This window comes from Dromaius novaehollandiae, chromosome 15 (genome assembly GCF_036370855.1).
Source record: "Dromaius novaehollandiae isolate bDroNov1 chromosome 15, bDroNov1.hap1, whole genome shotgun sequence".
Classification (NCBI taxonomy): Eukaryota; Metazoa; Chordata; class Aves; order Casuariiformes; family Dromaiidae; genus Dromaius; species Dromaius novaehollandiae.
The window spans coordinates 11,114,915-11,136,744 of NC_088112.1; the positions used below are offsets into that span (position 1 = coordinate 11,114,915).

At 51.7% G+C, this 21,830-nt stretch overlaps 1 non-coding gene across 1 annotated transcript; it reads right to left on the minus strand.

Moving 5' to 3' along the window:
- Positions 1–6,545: 6,545 nt before the first annotated feature.
- On the minus strand, positions 6,546–15,005 carry LOC112994374 (uncharacterized). The gene is made up of 3 exons (XR_010391733.1): positions 14,990–15,005; positions 11,579–13,146; positions 6,546–7,050 (listed from the first exon to the last, which is right to left on the minus strand). It is a non-coding gene; the product is annotated as an uncharacterized LOC112994374 (transcript).
- Positions 15,006–21,830: the final 6,825 nt, after the last annotated feature.

Genomic DNA, 21,830 nt, shown 5'->3' on the forward strand with positions numbered 1-21,830 from the left:
AAAGGGACAGCATGGGCCCAGATCTGAGGGATGTGGCATTTTCAAGGGGCTGAGCCCACCCTGACACTGATGGGGGCGAGGCTCCTCGAAGAACCAATGCACAAGTGTCCTGGCCTCCTGCTGCCTCCTCACAGGCATCCAGATGGTTGTCAGCACAAGGATGAAAATTAGCAGCTGATGGAAGCTGTGCTTTTTGGAGGACAGCAACCTTAAGGTAAGGTTGCCACCTTGCCCTGAGAAAGCCAGAAAGGCCTCCACATCCATTTAGCAGGACCAAATTTCCTTCAATTCATTGCAGCATCCCTGGGCTCTTCACTTCCAGAAAGGCAATGGCCTCAGGGGGGGATCTCTGGGGCCAGCTGACTCTGCTTTTTTGGGTCCTGACTGTGAGATCCTTTGAGAAAAGTCTGATTCTCAAGTGAGCTGACTACTTACTCCACAACTGCTAATAATCAGACCTGCTTTAGTTTAGCTAGATCCACCCCACACCGCTACATCTGTGGAGTCAGAACAGCAGTTTTGCTTGGCCTCATCTTCCCTGTCACTTTTCCTGGGAATCCTTCAGTAATTTACTGGACTTTCAAATGGCTCCCCAACATACATGGAAAGAACCTTATGTGAACCCTATGTGTGCAGGGATCTCTGCCCGTGTGAGACGGGCAACAGAAAAATTAAGATCTGTCTGAATTAAGTCTGATCAGAAAGGTCTGTGTCTGAAAGCACCATGGGAAACACTGGAGCCATGTTTCAGGAATGGCCTGTACTGATAACCAGGGACACAATGCCACAGGCCAGCAGAGAAATGCACAGTGGTGCCAAACAGGGATGGGGCAGTGCTGGCATGGATCAGGATCGCAGCTGAGGCAAAGCAGGCAGCAGGGCTACATTTTGTCACCTGGCGTAATTCACCAGCCCCAGGAGCCCAGCAGCAGCAAACGGGCTTTAAATGACAGCCTTTTTCACAGCAGGCTTGCACACTGCCAGAGGCAAAGAAGAGCAGGGAAAGACGATCTAGGGGCGGGCAAGACATGCTGGTGACAGGGAGGCTGCACCATTCATTAAATGAAAGGGAAGCCTGGAAAGTTTAGCAGTTCCCCATGGAGGCTGAAGAACAGGACTTTATTGTCCTCCTACTAACCATCAGAGCTGGCAAAACCCTATCAAAATATTCCCCGCCGCCCCTGTCCTGGGCAGCCCTGTCCCACAGTGATTCAGTCTGTACATGGTTCTGTGCCCTGAGCGTCACTGCTGGCTCCTGCCAGCTGTGCAGTGACCACTGTCCTGCCACTGTAGCACAGCCAGGAGCCCCGGCGGGGCTGCCAGGCCATTGCATAAGTCAGGAAACGTAGCTTTGCTCCAAGCAGAGGGATCCCAAGAGGACAGATCTCCGCTAGCACCACTCATGGACGAGCGAGAGCGGGCTGCACCGGAGTGGCAGCTGCAGCCACTCTGCAGCACTGCTGCCACGGTCAGGGTAGCAGCAAAGGGGTGCCAGAGTGCATGGTGTGGGCAGGTTATCCTCAGGCTGTGCGTGTAGGTAACCCTGTAGAGGGCTCCAAGAAATCTGCATTTTTCAAACTATCGTTCCGACATTTTCTGCTCGAGTTGAAGTTGCTCAGAACAAGCCCTGGCTTGAGATGTACCAGACAAATGAGCCAGGCTGCCCGATGCAGCAGGCTCCATAAACAGGGTGTCCCCTAAAGGAGAAGACAAAATGAGACTGATTTTGGCAAAACATACCTGGGAGGATCCCATACAGAAAAAAAAGCCAGTAATAGGCCCAGAAGTAGGCAAAGAAGATACAGAGGAGGCAGTACGAAATGCTTTCTAACAGCAAAGCTTTGGTCCGGGGAGGCTGAGAAGTCTCTGCTGTGAAACAGTGAGACAAATGGCTGCTGGGACAGTGTAGAGGCAGAGCTGACAATCTCTTGAGGTCTTTAGCTTCCAGTGGCTCTGCGACCTACAAACACAGTCCTGGGAATGGCTAAGCCAGATTAAGCGTATGTGGAAAGCCAGCAAATGCCTGGCTTGGAGTAGTTTTCTCCAAAGGAGAAAGCAGTAGGATGGGTGCAGCCAGCTCTGCGCTTTCACTGCTGCTATTGAGCAGAGGATTTGCAGCAGCTCTCAGGAGCAGGCCAAAACCAACAGCGAAAGTGCCAACCTCTCTGTCATGTCTATTCGCCGGCTCCCTCCAAATTGTCTCCAATGCACTGCTCAGCCACGATAAACTTCCCTGTCCAGACTGGATTTTATTCTGGGGAGTTCAAATCCCTTAAAATCTTCCTACCTTGAGCAAGATCTTCATAATATTCAGGTCTTTGTAAATATTCTGTTCCTTGCAAGGACCCATCAGTAGAGAAATCATTTGCTTCATCTGTCTGTATTTGATTTAACAAGCTTTCACTGATAGAAGGATTAAGGAAACCAGAGAGGACACAACCCCCTCAAATCTCAGCTGGATAAAAATGCAGCATCTTGCCGTCATAAGATGGCACATGCAGAAAAGGCCTCAGCAGTGACTGCTTCAGTGTGATGAGTTCTGAGATCTCAATTTAGGCCCTGAAACTTGTTTACTGCCCTTCAAAAACCACTGTCCTTTATGGCCAGGGTTTGGCAGGAGCTGACGTTGCAGGCAGCGGAGGCTCAAGGCAGGAATAGCTGGGCTGCGGGAGGGCCTGAGGTCTGGGCCGTACCGTGTTTGTGTGCTTGAGGCAAGGTGGGATGTAGCCAGCTCCAAAATAGCAAGGTCGTGCAGGGCCCTGAGTGAGTGCTGTGACTTTCCACCCTGTGCCTGGCCCAGAACTAGGTCCTTCTCTTGGGACCTCCTCCTAAAATTAGCAGTGTTTCCCCATGCCCTAAGCCCTGTGTCTATCTGTATCTGCAGCTGTTTAAGGAGAAGGGGAGACCAGGAACAATTTAAAAACCACCAGATTTGCAGAACACCCTTTTAAGTTTCTCTTTTATGGGAAAAACGTATGAAAAAAAAAAAATCCTTTTCTGCAATGGGAGCAATGGACTCTTTCCTGTGTAATGCTATGGCTGTCAATGAACATTAACTGCATCAGGTAACTGCAGAGAGTAATCAGAAATTTAGGGAGCGGAGATGAGAGCGTCAGCGATGTCACCCCACGTCTGGCCCCTTAATTTCAGATTTGCCCAAAGGTACCTGCCACCTCCTCTCTTCTGCATTAACCTGCCTGCCCACACTACCCGGGGGAGAGAGCTCGGCCAGGATTTATTGATGGGAAGAATGGAGAAGATTCTCCATGGAATGAAATTCCCAAATAACTCTGATGTTCAGTCACTTGGGGGGAAAAGGTGGGAACTGGGAAATGAGGGAAATAGCAGCATTTTTGCCAAGTGGGATGGTGCAGGGGATCGTCTGGGCCTGTCCAGAGGTACACAGCGGCACACCAGGCAGGAGCCCACACCATACTGTGCGTGCTGGCGGCCGCCCCGCCGCAGCCAGGCAGCTTAAGCCCGTATCCACTGCGGGGATGTCACCTCTTCCCTTCCCTAATGCATGCGCAGAAGCAGCTGCAGCCACAGCGGGTGAGGAAGTCCCTGCAGCAGGCAAGGGTGGCTGCGCGCCCCGGCTCCCACACGCACCCCAGCGCTCTTGCCATGCTCCTCTTCCCCAAGTCAACGCCAAAGAGCGAAGGTCCTCGCTCCCTGGCGTGTGTCTGGATTGACACTGATGTACTCTCACTCAAGGTTTTGCCACTTGTGCTTTTCTTCTTCCAAGGAATTAAAAATAGAGAGTGTTACTAAGGGAATCTTGTGGCTTCTGGATGGAAAGCATGTGTAAGAGGAGGCTGGATGGGAAGGGACATCTCTTTCTCTGTCCCCTCCCTAAATCCCTCCTTGTTCAAAGTATTTCAGTGGCATTAGAAAGCACATCCCTCCCCCTCACTTTGCTGTAGCTCTGGGTGGAAGAAAGGCAGGGAGGGACTAACTGGGAGAGAGATTTCCTCTCCCAGCCCCCTTCCCCGGCCAGATACACTTACTGATAAACCGCGTCTGCAGCACGATCCCAGACTGACGTGTCAGGGAGATGGCTCCCAGACGCTCGCCCCTCCAGCCCGGGGAGCAAGCTCTGCTCTGCAAGTTTTTGAGGGTGTGTATCACTGGAAACTTTCCCTGCCTGGCTCCTGCCCCCGTGCTGCGGCACTGAGCTGAGGCCCAGCTGGACGCCAGCGAGACAATGCCAGGCCTGGGGAGGAACTTCTGGCTTTCATTTTTACGTATACCCACAAACAAATGTCCTTCTTTGCCAGAAACTGGCAACTCCTCTGTTGGGATCGTCAGTCTGGAAAGAACAGCTGGAGGTTTTCTGTGTTATCTCCAACTAGGGATAGATTTGAAAACCCTGCTGGATTGGGATGGGTTGGGTTGGGTTGGGTTGCCATTGTTTTCCACAGCAGAGAACAGTGCTGGTTTGTGCCCATTTCCCTTTGTCTGAAAGCCACTCTTCCAACATCTGTCCTGATTGCAGTTCCTGCTGTTTGCTCTCTCTCTCAGCAACTCGCAAAGAAGGTTTGCTGGCTTCTTGCTAATGCAGCCTCTCTGCTGAGCTGCCTCGCTTGCACTTGGACTGAGCATCCACCCCTCAGTTGGCACTTGGAGCATCTGCTTAGAGGAGTCTTGGCCAGACCCACTCTGCCAGCGAGGAGGGAATCAAGCAGACACAGGAGGGCTTTGGAGACACTCCACTGGGATGGGGGTCGTGGGGCAATGGTGGGGTTTGCCACCTATCTGGTTTTCCTCTGGACACACCAGGAACTGCAGGTCCAGCTGTGCCCAGCAAGTTCATGGTGCAGGTGTCCCAGCAATAGTGGTGGCAAAGGGTGGCAGTCCTTACCTTGGGACACATGTCCCTGTCTTCAGCACATGGACCCTCGGGGAGGGGCGAGCCAAAGGCTCAATGTAGAGTCTTTGAAGGGTCAGAGCTGGCCTCTTGGCTTCCTGAGGTCTTATTTTGACCACACTTTGACACATTTTGAACTCAGGGCCAGCCAAGCTTAAAGGGCTGCTCTTGAGACTGTAAAGCTAAGAATCCCCTGGCAGTAGTAGGGCCCACAGGGAGGACCCTGGATGTGTCACATATCTGCTCTTTTGGCTTCTCATCTGGCAAAAGGCAAGCTGAATTAAGAAAGCAAATGCAGAGGAAACTGTGGAGAAATAACAGTGGCACTGTGTGTCGAAGACAGCTCTGGACTAAGTCATGTCCCGGTTGCCCTGGAAATTGGATTATTCCCACCGAGCTGCCTGCTTTGTCAGCCTCTGGCTGCTCTTGGGAGGGCACAGGCATTTAGCACCGGTCATAGCCAGGGGAAGAGGGAGAGGAAAAAATAAAGGAAATATGAATGCAAATTTCAGTATCAGGCTTTTCTCCATCAAAGGGAAACCCCAAGCTCTTTGTCCTATGCCTTTACAGAGACAATACGAAGAACTAATCCCCTGCCAGCTCAGCAAAGCACACAAAGGCGAGGAGTGAGCCAGAGGACCTCAGGCTCTCTCTGGAGGTTGGCAGCACCGCACAAGCCCACAGCATGGCTCGTCTGCCAAGCCCAGGACAGCCAGCCCCAGGGACACCACAGGGTGCTACCTCTGCTGTTTTGCCACAGACAAAGCCCGATTGAGACATAGCGTGATGAAAACTAGATAGAGCACTAACGACTACAGCTGTAAAGGGAAGGGCTGGGAAAGGCTCTGGGCTGGTCCACTGTTAGCACTATCAGAAAAGTCACCCCAAAAGGGCTAAAAGCCTAAAAGCCCTAGAAGGCTGTCAAAAGCACAGTTTCAGGGTCAGTGGCTGCTACAAGACTGGGGTAGTCCTGCTGCAAACCTAGAAGAGAAAGAAGCAGAACAGATGCCACAGCATCCCTGGGATCAATCATCTGGGACAATGGTTCAACACAGCCTTGCCTGGCATCCAGGCAGGACAATGGCCCCAGCAATCTGCACCCAAAAAGCTGCCTCAGTCCTCCCTGATGGAAGCAAAGGGCTGGGAGCACAGGGCACTCCCCACTCAGCATGGCATGGAGAGAGGCCAGGCCTGACGTGTGCATGTCCTGGGTTCCCAAGGGGGTCAGGAGGACCACAAATGCTTCTACACTTCCTTAACAAAGACCTAGTTTTCCTTGCAAGGTGGACACTGACAAGAGGCTGGTGTTTTTCAGAGCTCCTGGATGCTCTCTACAACACTGTCTGGAGCATCATGCACGCCAGGCGCCCATCCTCTGAGCACTGCCTGCCCTCGAGGCAACATCGCGTCCCATGCACATTTCTGATGCAGTCAGTGGGATCATTCCGACAATAGCTGTGTGGGGGGGAGGTTAAAGCTGTGCGTGCCAGATTAAGCCAGCAACCCCTGTTATGATTGCTGGGCATTGTGCACCGTGCTGACACTGGGCTCTGTGGGCCAAGCTCTGCCCTTGGACGCCTGCGCAAGCCTAAGCGGGAGCTTCTGGGGAGGGATTTGACTCAGCTCAGACAGGGCAGGAGCATATTTGGACACAACAAATTGCTGCTGCATTCAAGCATCTCCTTATGCTCACAGGGGAATGAGCATTTGTTGTTTCAACTTTTTCTCATCTATCTATCTGTTGAAAATTCGTGAGCAGGCCTCAGACAGGCTCAGAGAGATGGTCCTGCCTTGGGAGTTTCACAGCAGCTGGGAAGTGGATACTGTGGGAAAGTGAAATGCTGCAGCAACTCTCTTCTGGCTGTGCTGTGCCCCAGTGACACCACAGCAATCCCACTGGCTCATACTGGTGGAAAAAAGCCCTGAACATAGCTCTGTAGCGCTCAGCAGCGTTTTGGGAGGTTCTCCAGGAACAGGCGTGATGTGTGGCGGGACAATAACAGGAAGGGCCAGGCTGAAGGCTCTTGCCTACGTAGACCAGTTTCCCTTGTCCTCTCCAGGTTGCCTGGGACAGGTCCATGTAGTAGAACAGTCACAGAGATCTGCTGTCCCCAGAGCAGCCAGGGACCTTGCATCATGCTCGATGTGTCCCACACCACCTCAGAGGGAGCTGAAATTCCTTCCTGCAAACGAGAAAGGGTCAGGCTGTTGGCAAAGCATCTCGGCAGTGCCACTCACACTGACTGCTCATGAGAGGTGGCTCCCATCCCATTCCCCATCACTGCCCCAAAATGCCACTGCCTTCAGCAGCTGTGGGGCTGTGAAAGCCTAGCTCTCCAGAGTCAGATAAATCACACCCTCGTCCAGAGAGCAACGGCACATAGGGCTTGGGCTGACTTTTGCAAACACATGCAACACAAAAGCTGCCTTTCTGCCTCTTACTTGACTTTGTTTTCTCTCCCTGCCCATCTGCTTTTAGACAAATGGCTGAATAGCTTCAGTATATACTGTGGGAGCCTAAAGCCAAAGGCTGGAGCACCAGAGAAAGATGCTGCACAACAGCAGTGCCCTGTGGCTGCTCTGCCTTCCGGAGGGGCTGGGAAATGCTTGCCACTCTCTCTTTTTAATCCAGCCTAGACTACTTTGCTGAACCCTTTTAGAAGGCAGCTCTGAAAGAAAATATTTGCACTCTGACCAGCGCATGTGCACATTTCCTGCTTTTGAAGTCCTTAATTAAGCCTGTTTTTTCATTTGTTTGGTTTTTTTTTCTATTTATGCTGCCAGTCTTGGGGGGGGGGGGGGTCTGTCAGGTGCCTGTGTGTTTTTCTATTCTGGAAATTGCAGCATGAAAAGCTGCCCACAGTGGTCACACAAAGCGTCTATGTGCATCACTGGGGAGTGGGAACCAGCAAGGGCCTTTAGGGTTGGTCTGCACCTCAGTGCAGAAAACATGGGAACAGATCAGTGCATCACCCATCGCAGCGTGGACTCAGCCTGGCTGTGTCCTCATGAGGGTCCTTGTGGACTTTGTAGAAAAAACCAATCTTCTAAGACCAGCACATTTAGTTCAGAGAGGCTCCCAAGCTTTTTCCAGCCTGTTTGTGAACCTGAGCTCCTCAGAGGGGCTGTGACATCTGCCCGTCTCATCACGCTTGGCCTCCACTGGACGGAGAAGTACAACCACTTCAGCAGATGTTCATAACTGCGGGCACCCAGCCCCATGCGGGGGCCTCCAGGCCTGGCTGGCTGGCTCTGGATCAGAGAGCAGCTGGTCAGGGCAGCATCGCGCATGGGAGCCTTGAAACCGAGTGCGTGGGGGCACGAGCCCGCCTGCAAGCAGGACATCAGGCACGGGGCTTTTCCAGCCCACAGTTCTGCTATGGCAGCGCCTGCACTGCGAGTGGGGAGGTGAGGAAGCCTCAGGCAGATTTTTCTTCTCACATTTAAAAGCAGAATTGAGCAACCAAAGACTAGAAACATCCCTTCTTTGAGTAATGAGTCCCCTGCTGTAAAAGTTTTCACACCCTAGACACACCATACCTGTGGAAATCCTGCAACTGTTGCCAGTCAAACCCTTTTCTCCCACCTTGAAATTTCATGGCAATTTCTTTCTCCAAGTCATCAGGGATCACCATCTGAGAGCACCGAGGGGGATCACCCATCCCACGTCTGCTTTCTGCAGCCTGTGGTGCTATTTTGGAAATTCTCTCATTTACTGGGCAGTTCAGCTGAATGCAAGTGCTTCTTTGGCTAAAATCATACCCTGCCCGTCATCTGGTAATTAGAAAGTGCTGAAAAGCCAGTGGTGCTTAAGGCAGCTCTGGCATAACCAATGCAGCTTTTTCTTTTGTATCTAAAGGACTGAGCTTTGGAGGCTGTAGACATTTCCACTGAAATCACTTTTTGGTTTAAAAAGTGGGGGGAAGGTAGCACTGGGTGAAAAATGACTCCCCGGAGCACAGCAGCACCGCAAGAACAGGAACACTGGAAACCCAGCGTTTCAGATGGGCAAGAAAAGCAAATGCTTTCTGTTGGAAACACCAGAGTGCAGGGGGAGGAAGGGGGCGCAGAGAGGAAAGACAATTTTGAGGCAGGAAAAAAACAGAACTTTTAAAGCCTGTCCCTCTGGGGTTGCCCAGTTCTTACTAGTGCCTTAGCTGGAGACAGGTTGTGGATGACCCTCCCGCAGCCCTGCCATGGCCCTGCCTGGAGTGACTTACTTCTGCTGGGTGCAGAAATAGGGCTTGCAACAGGAGCTGGTGCTGAGGACCTTTAAAGGAAACCTGGACTGAACTGCTCCATCTTTTGTGGAGGGGAAGGCACTAATTTGCACCTCACTGACCACTCCGCCTGCAGCCAGCGGGGCTGACACGTCACTTTTCTAGCAGGCCACCCGCAAGGTCCTGCAGAGTCAGGGTGTCTATGGTACAGGAAGGAAAGCTCCTCTTCCAAGTGCCACCCCTACCTGTTTGCATTGCATACAGAGCATTTCCTTGTCTGAAAATGGCCTCACAGCCTCCCCACCTGGCATACTGAGCCCTGTTTCCTGAGAAAATTATTGCAATCACATTTTCTGGGCATGCCTGTTGGGTTCATTCTGTTCATGATGTTTCAGACCAATCTGGTGAATAAAGATTTCAAAGATCTTGAAGATGGACAAGAACAGATCAGAGAGACTTTGCTTAGGTACTCTCTTGTCCTTTTAGACTCTGTAAAGGAGCTAGTTTTCTTCTAAAGTTTTTCCATAAGCATCGCGGGGAGCCGGCTCAGAGTCTGCTGTTCTGTTCATACTTAGCCATCCTTCCTTAACTTGCTTAGCCCAGCTGCAGCCAGCCCACACACCAAAGCAAGGACAGTCACAGGGTATCATTACTCAGCCCTGTGTGGTCCTTTTGGGGCGCATGCTGGGCCACTGCAGAGCCACTGCTTTAGGAGCACTGATGTATAACCTGCTGAACGCGGCGTGTCCTGGGGCAGGATGCCAGCAGGTCAGCTTCCCACAAACACCTTATCTTATCCCAAAGAAAGGAAGGAAGGCAGGGAGAAAGAGAGTGTTCTGCAGATTGCATGGCTTGGTTGAAACACCCTGTTCCCTTGATAAGCCTGCAAGGTTGATCCAAGGAGCAGGCGTGATGCTGTCCTGCTGGGCTTTTGGTGAGAAAAGAAGCAGCATCTTGGACTTCATCCACCAGCCCTGGTCTAACATGAATCCTCCTGACGCCTTGATATTTTCACTAATGTGCCTGGAGTGTTGGGATTAACAGCCATCACAGCCCTTCCTGCTTCACAGCTGGAGAAGAAACCCTAGCAGCTCCCTTCCCTTTCCCACAGGGTCAGGAGAAAGTAACAGGGACATGAGGGGAGGGTCAGAGCACTGGGGGCCACTGAGGGACGGGGGGAGCAGGGCTCATGGGAGCCCCTGGTGCTTTCCCAACTATTCACCCTCATCAGCGTGCTCAGGGCGCAGCACTGCAGAGAGGTGGCATATGCAGACTTACCACCCATCTGTCCCCTCCACTCTAGGACACTGCCTGAGTGGAAGTGAGGAGCAGGCCAGCCAGGCCCAATGCAGCAGGGACAATCAGCACCATGAGCCATCAGCTATGAAAGCCCACAAACCGTGCACATATTCAGTCTTCACAACAAAGTTGGTAGGGACACCACAGGCAAGCGGCTGTGGCTGGACCCTGCCATGCTGAGCGTACAGGGAAATTACAGAGGCCATAAATGACAGGAGTTTGTTGTCATTAGGAGCTAATGGCAGGGAAAGAGCACAGCAGCCTAGTATAATGTGCCTGCTGTTAGGGACAGTTAGAGGCATTTATCAAACCCCAAGGCAGAGGGTGGGAGGGGAAGAGCCTCAGGCCTGGCCATCACTCTGCTCTGGCGGATGGAGACCAATTCCAGGCAGGCTTTGGAAAGAGTCAGCGCTCTCCCCTCCAGGGCACTCCGGGCAGCACGTATTCCCACTGCCGCTCTGCAGCCAGCTCGTGGGACCATTGCTCTCCTCGGTGGCTGATTTCCACCCACAGCTGCAACATTCTATTTGCAGCAGGCAAGAGCTTAAAGTAGTGTCTGCCCCCTCCATCTGCGCTGAAGGCAAATGGCTGAGGGAAGGTCTGGATGAGAGCAACCCTGTGGATGGGTGCTGAAACTTTAGGCATCTGTACGACCCTCCTGGGCTGGTTGTGGGTAGACACTGCTGCTTGTCTGCTCAGAGATAAGCATGCTTTAACCAAAACAGCCAGTTCAGCAGAGTGGGGAGAGGGGAACAAAAGAGACGGGGAAATGTGGACAACACAAGCTGCAACCCAGACATCAAGGACGAGTAGCCTGATTTACAGCAAGCCAGACTGGGAGTTATTCCTGCGCAGGCGCAGCATTGCCACTCTCGCCTGATGGTTTGGCAGAAAGCAAGCCCCACAAGGACTGCTGGCTCCACTTAGTTGCCACTGAGGCAGAGCCAGCCAACTGTGCCACAGCATGTCATTCACCTCCATGCCAAACTGACAGCATACTTCTCCCCCAAGACCCACTGCCACAAGGAAAACAGAGTCACTGGGCAATTGGCTGCCAGTGGATGCACTGGCTATGCTTGGGAGGAAGCCGAAAGCAATAAATAATAATTAACAGTGGTGGACATCAGCTCAAACCAGCAATGGAGAGGATCAAGGGTGAAGGATTCATGCAGGGGCAGTTTCACTCACTCACCCGGGAGTCTGGAGATGTCATGCCCTGCATCTGACTGCACAGGCACAAAGCAGAAGTGGGTCAAGATTCTAGGCCTTGGTTCAGGAAACTGCCTGCCACTGGGAGATCTTAATGCAAGAAAGTAATGCACTAACATTAGGCTTTTATCATTTGGCTCCCCTTAAATTAAAAAAGTAAGAGAAAGGAAAATGTCTACAATATGTTCCTTGAAGTGCCTCCAGCCCCTGCAAGTGTATCCACAGCAGCTCACTCTGCTTTAGATCAGGAGTGAAAAGGGACTTTGGACTGCTAAACCTCTCTAGAAAGGAGTAAGTTACAACTATGTCAAAAGTGATCTCAACGCACAAGTGTGAAAAATTCCCTAAATTTAAGTAACCATTTCTTTCAAACTTTAGTTGATTTTTCTTCCTGGAGAGAACATACAGAACAAGTCACATGCAACTGGTGGACATGGCAGATACATCCCCGAGGTGAAATGAGAGACAACGTGCTGAGACAGACACACACATGGCCCTTATGCTGGTCTGAGAAACCTGAATTAAATGGATGGGACTGAACTAAGCAATAGTATAATCCTCCGGAGTGAATGCTGGGCTGAGAATTAAGAGACCTTGGAGAGATTCCCACAGCCCTCTGCTTCCTCCATTCCTTCTGTGTTTCTTACCAGCACAGTTCTCCTACTGTGTTGTGTGTGTACACAGCACTTGGGGATCCCTCCTGGGATCACAGCCCCATGATGCTATTACCTGTTTAGCCGAAATTTTATAAGTGGGCTGGGAAGGGAGCAAGAGGAACACTTGCTAGGGGAAGGGACTGATCCAGATGTCTTGAGCTGGGGCCAGAATCTGGAATGATACCTCACATGCATATGGTTATGCAGTGCCCTAAAAAGCACTGCACTAAACCTAAGCTGAGTCTGCGTTTCCTGCTCCTACCTGCAATTTGGTTAGGCTGTCAGCTGAACCACGTTGCTGGAGACCAGAGAATTCTGCTTTGATGGACTCATCTGGCCCCAAAGAACATTTGGCTGTCCCTGACCTACAGCACCCTCTCTGCAGAAGTCCCTCCTTCCCAGGATTTGCAACCCAAATGGCAAGTTTGTCTGTTCTGTGATGAAAACAAGCATCTGCTGAGACACTGATTCCCTCAATCTAAGCAACATTCAAACTCAGTTCTCCTGAGACAAGTCTCTCAGGCAGATGCTGCAGCCAGCTTCTAAAGATAGGTGCAATTTCCTTTGAGACTTGTCTTGTGTGTAATGGGTAGTATCCCATCCCTAAGAGCCATCTCTTCTACAGAAAGCCATCTTAAAGCAGTACAAAGACACACAAGACACACGGACATGCATTGAAATATAGAAGCAGCGCCTTGATTTACTGAGGGACCAGAAACAGTATATAACCTTCTTCTCTAGATTTCTCCACTTCTAAAGACAGGATGCAGCTGTCTCTTCCTGGCAGCCCTCTGCTTTCTGACATCTGGCAGGGTAGCAGAGGTCTAATGACGGAGCAAGCTGGGAGATATGTTAACAGTTAAGCCGTCTTTTTGATGAAGTCATATCTGAGTTCCTATGAAAAAGATTAAATAAATAAAGGGAAGAAAAAACAAGGAACAGAGGCAATAAAGTTATACAAAGATGCCCTCTGCCGGTCACAGCTCAAAGGAAAGCCACTGACCTGAGCTCTGTGTCAGTGATTTGCCACTCCCCCACCTCCTCCCCTTACAGGTGAACCCCTAAAAATATTCCCTGTGGAAGCAAACATGCTGTAAAACTTAAAATTGAGTGACTTTTCACATGACAGCTACAGTAATCTAACAGTAAACTACTAGAAGGGGCAACCCAGCCTCCCCTCTCCTTTGTTATGGATTCAGAAATCCTTGGGTAAGTCAACTCCAATTAAAATCCAATGGGAAAAAAAGCATTTAGAGAAGTATTAGTTTTCTTCTAGGCCATCCAGCTGAACTGGCTCTCCTAGCTGCCTTAATCTAATATAAGGGAAGTGATGAGAAGACAGGGTTAGTGACATAGGAATGGGAAAAAGGGATACCTCAACATTACTCAAGACTGGCTTAGCAGCTGTAATGGGAAACTTGATTAACTTTTGCAGACCTTTGAGACATAGTCCACAGTCTCTGGAAGTTGAAAACAGCTCTTGTAGTCAATACGGACTAGGAGCTGAAAATCATTCAGGCCCTATTCAATCTAGAGTATGTTTCTCTCTCTATTTTAAATACCAATTATATTTGATTAGAAAATTAGGATTGTAAACAACTTCTCCGAAGTACTGTGAACTTGTTCACATGAAACAAATTGCACAGATTTTAAATCTGTTAAGTCAGGCTTGCATAGGCACACTGGTATCAGTTCGAGCCTTTCTTGTATCAGCTTAATTCCTGCTGGTGTAAATTACCAGTTTAAACTACAGTTATCGACTGGAAATTAAATCAGCATGAAATGGTTTCAGTGCATCCATGCTGGGCATTTGTAGTGTTCAAATTAGATCATTTTAAAAGTGTTGCTAGGTTGGAAAGCTACACTGACAGAAAGAGGCTTTCCAGAGTTGCAGTATAATAATCTTGGACAAAAAGGACAATACATGCAATGCATGGGCAACCCTCTCCTCCCACTTCATCCTTTTCAAGTGAAACTGAACCCTGTCTGCAAAAACATTTCACAGTTAGGTGAGAGTTCGGTATATGTCAGCTTAGTGCTGGGGCTCTAGGGAAATCCACAGGCTGCAACAATCAGGTTGTCAGTGGGACAGATGTCTGGCTGGCTGGGGGCTGAAGGCACTGGAAACTAATCTGAAAGCCATCATTTTATGTCCGTGAGGGCGGCTCCTTTCCATTTCATGTTTAGTGGAGGATGTAACAGCAACAGCAACAAAAGCTTTGCTAATGAACAACCCCCTGCATGCCCATCCACATGGGGCCTTCTGCCCCACCACCCTCCCTGATTATGTTGGAGGCCACTACTCCTTCTGTGCAGCTGGTGAAGGTCTTTGGGATTTGTTTTCATGGGTGATGTGCTCTAGCAAAACTCTAGGTTCCCCTGGGAATGGCACATAGCATGTATTCTTCTACTTCTCTACTCAATCACACCAGCTAATAAAAAACATCAGTCAAAACCTCTCAGACTATCAGATTCGAGCCTCCTTTGGCTGCAGACACTACAACCATGGTCACATAGGCTTTGCAGAATAACTAAGGCATGTGAAACAGAAAGGGAGCTGCCTGCATGTGGTCCAGGCACTTCTCCAACATGAGGGGCTTGCTGAAGGTGGGCTGGCAAGTCTTTCCTCCTTTGTGCCTCCCAAGAAGCAGCCTGGTTTACTGGGAGAGCCGGAACAAGCTCAGATCTCTTTCTTCAGCGTTTCATATGCCCAGTATATATACCGAACCTCATCATACCAGGGAAGTCTACTGCGCAGACTTCTCCCCCAGGTAAGACGCATTCTTTCCGGTCTTCTTCAGGGTTTCCAAGAGCGTGTCAACGCTGTGCTCTGAGTCGACGCACACCTTCTTGTTGGGCAGGTCAATATCAAACTGGACACCTATGAGGAGAGGAAAAGCATGCTCCACAGCTGAGAGTGGCCAAATGGTCTGGAAGCGAAGGAAAGCTCACCTTACACTAATCTGAGCTCTCAAGGCTGTCAGTCAAATGCACATGTGCCTCCTCCCAGCAAACCCTGATACTGCCACCAGCCAGCAAAACCAAACCAGTGTCCTACCAGCACTGGTGCAAAGGAAGACAGGCTTCCTACAGATCTGTATCTGGCACCAAAGTTTCTTGACTGCTTCAGTCCGCTTGCTCTCCCTCATACCAGCACAATCATTCATGCAATAACTAGAATGAGCTGAGTTTAAACCAGCCATCATAATCTCCAGCCAGCTCAGTCTGTGCTGTGGTTCAGCGTGTGATGGGCACTAAGGAGTGACTAGCATAGGGATTGGGACAGGGTCAGGACAGGTTCTTTCAGGGGCAGTGCCAGCTAGCAGGTGCGAGTAGGAGGAAGCACAAGGCACTTTCCCATGTAGATCTCCCAGTGACTAATAAGGGTCAGCCACTTTCAACCCAGTGAGAGGAACTGGACATGAGGTCTGTATCCAGCCACCTATTTTCACAAAACTTGTAGGAGTGTACCAGCTTTGAGAGCTCTGTCACTTTATCACACTTGGCAGGAACTGGTCAGCATGTTCAAGAGGGGAGGAAGGAAGTGCTGACAAACACACACAGAGAAAGTGGAAATGCTACTGTCAGGTAATGGGGTCCTAGAGAAATCCCAGAGCCTTTGGCTTGGTGACTGAAAGCCATTCTCCCTTGGTGGAGAAAGGGAGCAGGATGACAGATCCTCATGACTGATGAGTGTAGACTTGCTCCTCTCTTAGTAATCTCAGCACAAAGGAGGCACAGGTTATAATTTTCCCAGTGGTAAAAAAGCAGGCTGTGGAGAGAATCCCTGAGCTCTCTGCTCAGCAACTTTTCAGAGTGACTACTCTGTGCTTGGAAGCTGGTGACACATCTAGGGAACCACTTCAGATATCTTGGGCCTCCTTGAGGACAATGCCTGGCAGGGCATCCACCTCCCTTCCTTCTGACCAGACAGTCTGAGCAGGGCTCTACCACTGTGACTCCCAGAAGGTCCAGGATATGGCCTTGGTGATTCACAGAGTCACCTGGTGACTGGAGCCTCCTGCAGCCACAGGGCAGCTCCTCCCTCCTTCACCATTTCTCCAGGGATCACAAGAGTCCTGCTAATAATCAGTGATTCGTTACTGACTAACCAGCACGCTCAGAGCAGAACTGTGAGAAGAGGTTTCCAACCAGCTGCTTTCAGCTTTTACCCACAGCGCTAACCTTGCAAAACAGAGGACCCCAGGGGAGTGACATCCAGCCCCAGAGCTGGCTGCCACACACTCAGCACTGGTAGCTCAACTCACCTCCCAGTCTGTGCAGGACACGGGTGACTGCATTGGAGCAGCCTTCGCAGGTCATGTCCACAAAGAACTCGTGTTTCTGAAAAGAGGCAGACAAGCAATAAGGGATTGCGCAGCCAGCAGCGCACCGGCAGTTTTGTGAGCGCTCGTTCCCCACACTTGCCTCTTAGCCCCCAAAATGTGGGTTCATACCCTCCCCAATGAAAAGGTCAACACATGCCACAAAGAGATCCTCAGCAAAACCTAAAGCTCTCGGTACCCCTCTGCATGATGTCCTTGTGGTGTCCCTCACAGAATACCTGTGAGGGCCCTCGAGGCTATCTGATACAACCCCCTCCTCAAAGCATGGCCAACTTCAAGGTTAGGTCCGGTTTCTCAGGGCTTTGTCAAGTCTTCAGTTAAAATCCTCACAGACGATTCAAAATGGAAAGGGATTAAGGGACAGCAGTTCCTATTAGCATTTTCAAGTGCAATTAGCATTTTATTGATTTCTTTATAATTGAACACTTTGGGGGAGGGTGTGCAGGAAGGAGAGGACCTTCCCAGAGCCAAACAGAGAATGCTAGAGGAAGGAGGTGTTTTCAGGGTGCAAATGACTGTCAAACCCAAGTGGGATGAGAGCCCTGTAGCCGGGTGGCCCCGCATCCTGCAACATGGCCATGGGGCAGCAGGGCTCCCAGTGCAGGACCCTGGACTGCAGCCGTCTCACAGCCGGAGGATCAGCGGATGCGGCCAAATTCCTGGCGCTCCGGTGTGACCCCCACCAACCAGCGCTGTGGGGTGACTCCCACCAACCCCAACCAGCGCTATGGGGTGACTCCCACCAACCGGCTTTTCCGCTGTCAGGGCTGGCAGTGCCTTCCCGTCCCCGGCATCCCTGCTGGGGCAGGGCCCAGACGGCACAAAGACCTCGGCCCCACACAGCCCCCAGCCCACACGGATCCCCCCTCCCCCCACACACCCCCCAGCCCGCATGGATCCCAGCCCACACGGATCCCCCCTCGCCCCACACACCCCAGCCCACACGGATCCCCCCCGGGCCCCACCCCCCCGCCTCGCCTCCAGCCCCGATGCCGATCCGGGCCAGGCCCAGGTCCGGGCCCGCCGCGGGCTCGGCAGGCGGCCCCCCCGGGGAGGCCCGGCCCGGCCCGGCACCCACCGGCATGGCCGAGCGCGGCAGCGGCAGCGGCGGCTCCGGGGCGGTGCGGCTCGAGAGGAGGAAGGGGCGGGGCGGGTCCGGCCCGGCCCTGCTCGCCGGCCCCCCGGGGCCTTCCGCGGCCTCCCCCGGGCCTGCATCGCCCTCCCCGGCCCCACACGGGCCTCCCGCAGCCCCGCACGGGCCCGCAGGGCCCTCCGGCCCCACGCAGACCTCCCCCAGCCCCACACGACGGCAGCCCCGAACGGCCCCACACAGACCTCAGCCCCACATAGGCCCCCCCAGCCCTCTCCCTCCGTACAGGCCTCCCCCAGCCCCCTAAAGACCCCTTGCTCCATACGGGCCTCCCAGCCTTACACAGACCCCTCACATCCTATAGGGATATATATAGCAGAGTGATATATACACTGATATACATAATATATATAATATATAAAATATATATTTCATATATTTATATATTTTGTATATATATGTATATAAATATATAAAATATAAAATATATATATCCCAGCCCCCCCGCCCCAGCCTGCCTGCATCTCTCCCAGGCAGCAGGCAGGCTGGGAGCCAGGTTTGCCTCTGTTACACAGAAGCAGAGCAGTTATTAGGGACCCGATGGGCTCTGGGTTGATGTGTGGAGCAGCACCGGCGACATCCCCAAGCAAGGATGAGCCAGGCCTTGCCGTAGCTCGACTTAACGTTAACATTGCACCGGCAAAATCATACCCACTGTATTAATCTCTAGTTAGTTGCCTCCCAGTGTCTGGCATAGCTCCACAGAAAGAGTGGCTTTCAAAAGATTTTGCAAAGTCATCCATGGGCCAGTAACTGGGGTTAAGTAAACAGAAATACAGGGACAGCAGCGTGATTGAAGAGAGAGACAGTTGCTACCGCACAGAGAAAAGGCTACAGGAAAGCAGGAGTAGCAGAGCTAATGCCTTTTTTTGCGCTGGTATGAACTGTTTCAGGCCAAACTGCCCTGTCTGTAGCAAGCCTTACACAAACTGCACTTGATCCAGGTGTTCATATACCATTTGGCCTGTTCTCATACTGACCACAAACTGCTTTTAGTAGCATTTTAGGGACAGCTATTTAATTCTTAGCACAATTGTTTTTCTCTGACAGCACTGCAGCTTAACTACAGCCCTGCTCCTTCGGTTATGTTTTTCTTTCTGTTTTTCTTATACTAAAATATCTTCACTCCTTGTTAGGAGATGCAGTGGAGCTGATGTTGGATGAACTCTGCTTGGGGTCATGATGCAGCAGAATTTCTCTCAGCTGAACAAACTTGCTCAGTTTGCCTGAGGTGGGAGTAAAACTGAGGCAATCTGAAGGCATGAGGTGCTAGAAAGGGTTAAAGAGAAAGCAGTTGAGAAAGTTTGTAGTCAATAGGGATCCATAACAGCTGCTGGGGAATTTCAACACTCTTAGCATAGCGGGATGCCTGTTTGTGATTAAAAGCTAATGATCAGCACAGAGACAAAGTGGCTGCAGGAGGGAGATGGGCAGTCATAAAGATGGGGCAGTAGGGGTGAGCTTGGCTGCTTCACAAAGCTCTGTCTGAGGTTTGAGATGTACTGGAATAGAAGAGCTCTGATAGACTGGATTATTGAATAAAATTAGAGGTTTGGGGGGGGGGGTCTCTACTTTAAAGTAGGTAGAGTGAAAGGATACTGTTCCCTGGGGGTATCTGTTTGTCTGCTTCATCTTTTCCTGGCTGTTTGGCCCTTTGAAAGGAGAATGGGTTTTTTTCTTAAAAATCTGAGTCAAGGTGTAGAAGGGTGGGACTGAAGCAAGTGAGGTGAAGCCTATGGTGGGGAACAGGGGCTGGGATCAGGGTTATTGCAGTTAAGGTGCATTGGCAGGGTGTGGGTTACCAAGAAAGGAGACCGTGCAACAGGTCAGAGCTGAGAAAAGGTGGTACCTGGGGGGTGGGGGGGGTGACACTTGCTAACTGTGTGCTGTGCTTCAGTATCTCCCTATTAAGAGGCCTAACTTGTAGCTGAAAAAAATAACTGGGGTAGGGAGTGTATCTGGTTATCTATTAAGACACCAACTGTAGCTGCATTTTGGGACTTCATTTGGCCCTGGCTAACTTTTCTCCTTGCAATGAATTTATAGTGGATATGCTGTGCCTCTGCCAGGAAGACTGGGTGCAAGGTGATACAAATGTCTTCCTTGCAAACTTTAGCTGAATGAGAGGAAAGAGGACACTCATTTCTAATGTGTGTAGGACTCTGCTGTTGCATCAACCTTCTTAGAAGAGAAATGGAATTGTCTGAGAGCCTGTTCCTCAGTTGTGTTGCTGCTGTTTCCAGAGGGATGTCTGGGCTCTGACCGGCAGAGAGGTTTTATTTTGGATGGCTGTTGTGCTGGGTCATTGGTCTCATGTTAAGCTTTCCAAAAATTTCTGCTACTGATTTATGAACTCGCAGATTGCAACGTGGCTTAGTCTATAAATAGCAGGGGTGTGTGTGTTGGGGGCGGGGGGGGGGGGAGGATATTAATGCTGAGCATGGCCCAGTGCCAGCCTGCTGATTGTATCTCTGCAAGGCATGCAAGGAAGGGTTTAGGCAATGTTCAGGGATATGGGGGGGGGGGGAAGGGGAGTTACGATTATAGGGTCAAATACATCTGACTGTTTCATGTCAGAGGTATAGTGAGGATAGGAGATGATATAAACAATGGGGAAAAATTTGGCCTTCTGTGAGTTGGCTTGTTCAGGCTGAGTGTCTGCTCCCTTTCCACCCTTCTCTCCTCAGGCTCCCTGGACCAGCATCTGCTACTCCCCAAGCATATCCTGGGAGTGACAAAGCAGCTGTGAACTTTGAGAGCTTGCTGCTCCTTTGCAGGATTGCTTGGGCCTTGCATAGCTTGACTTGTCATTCTTCTGGGACAGATGAGTCATCTGCTTTGGTCAAAGCTTTTGAAGGAGGAGCAGCTGAATGAATCTCTCTGCTCTATCTGGGGTCTCTTGGGTGGGCAGGGAAAGTCAGCCCATGTTTTTCTATCTCGGAGGTGGTGACTGCTATCTTCAGCTTTGTTATGTGAGTGGATGTGCTGGTTGGGAACCTGTTTCTGCTGGCCTTGGTTGTATTCCTGTGCGGAAAGCTGAAGAAAAGCTCCTTTTACCTGAACCCCGGTGGTTTCTAAGTGGGTTAGTGCTGCAGGGACTGTTGGTGGGGGCTACTCTCAGAGCTGGTAAGCCTGTATAGCGCTGATGAGGCTGTTGTCATGCCACAGTGACATGTAACAGCACCCTAGACAGGAGCAGTAACCTGGGGAGCCCGTAGCCTGCCCAGGACAGGGCAAGGCACAGCTGCAGGTCGGTGCCAACCCCGAGCCAGCATGGAGCAGGTGGCCCCAAAGTGGAGGAGCAGCTCACTGCCACAGGAGCAGCCCTGGGAGATGGAGAGGGCGACAGGGGGAGAAATGGGCGCTGTGAGTCTATGGTGCTGAGTGCGGGGATGGGGATGGAGGCAGGTGGCACAGCATGGCGTGTGCAGGCCGTGGGGTGGCCCTGACGGCTGGCTGCACTGGGGGGCCTCGGGACTGCCCGGGGTGATGGGGCTGCTGGTGCGACGGGTGCAGAGCCAAGGGGCTGGCAGGGGGAGGCAGAGGAGGTCTGGGCGCCTTTGGGCCTGCCCCTCTCCGCCGCCGCCATGTTGGGTGCCGGCCCCGTCCCTCCAGCAGGGGGTAGTGCTGGGTGCGGAACGCCGCCCTCGCGGCGGGCTGCCTGCCCCTTTAAGAACGTCCGGGAGCCGGCCTGTCCGTCAGGGCCCGCCGCGCTCTCCCATTGGCCGCCGCGCTCCGTGCCGCATGGGATGCCGCCCCTATCTATAACGGGGTTTACCAGCACTTTCTCAAGGGCGCTGCCGTGCGGCTCAACCACACTACCGCGTCAGGCCAGTGCCGCCCCTCGCGCCTAGCAGTCGGGGAGCGTCGTTCTATTGGCTACCTTGGAAATCCATCAGGCCTCGCCCCACCCTAGCAGCGGGCCCTCCACTTCCCATTGGCTCAGTTAGGTGTCGGTCACTCTTACCGCTCTGCGGAGCTAAGCCGCGTGGTTTGCGGAGCGGGCTGCCGCTCAATTTCTCGCCCTCCTTCTTTCCCCAGGGTGGGCCAACCAGCATCCGAGTGAGGGCGCCTGCCGCTCTC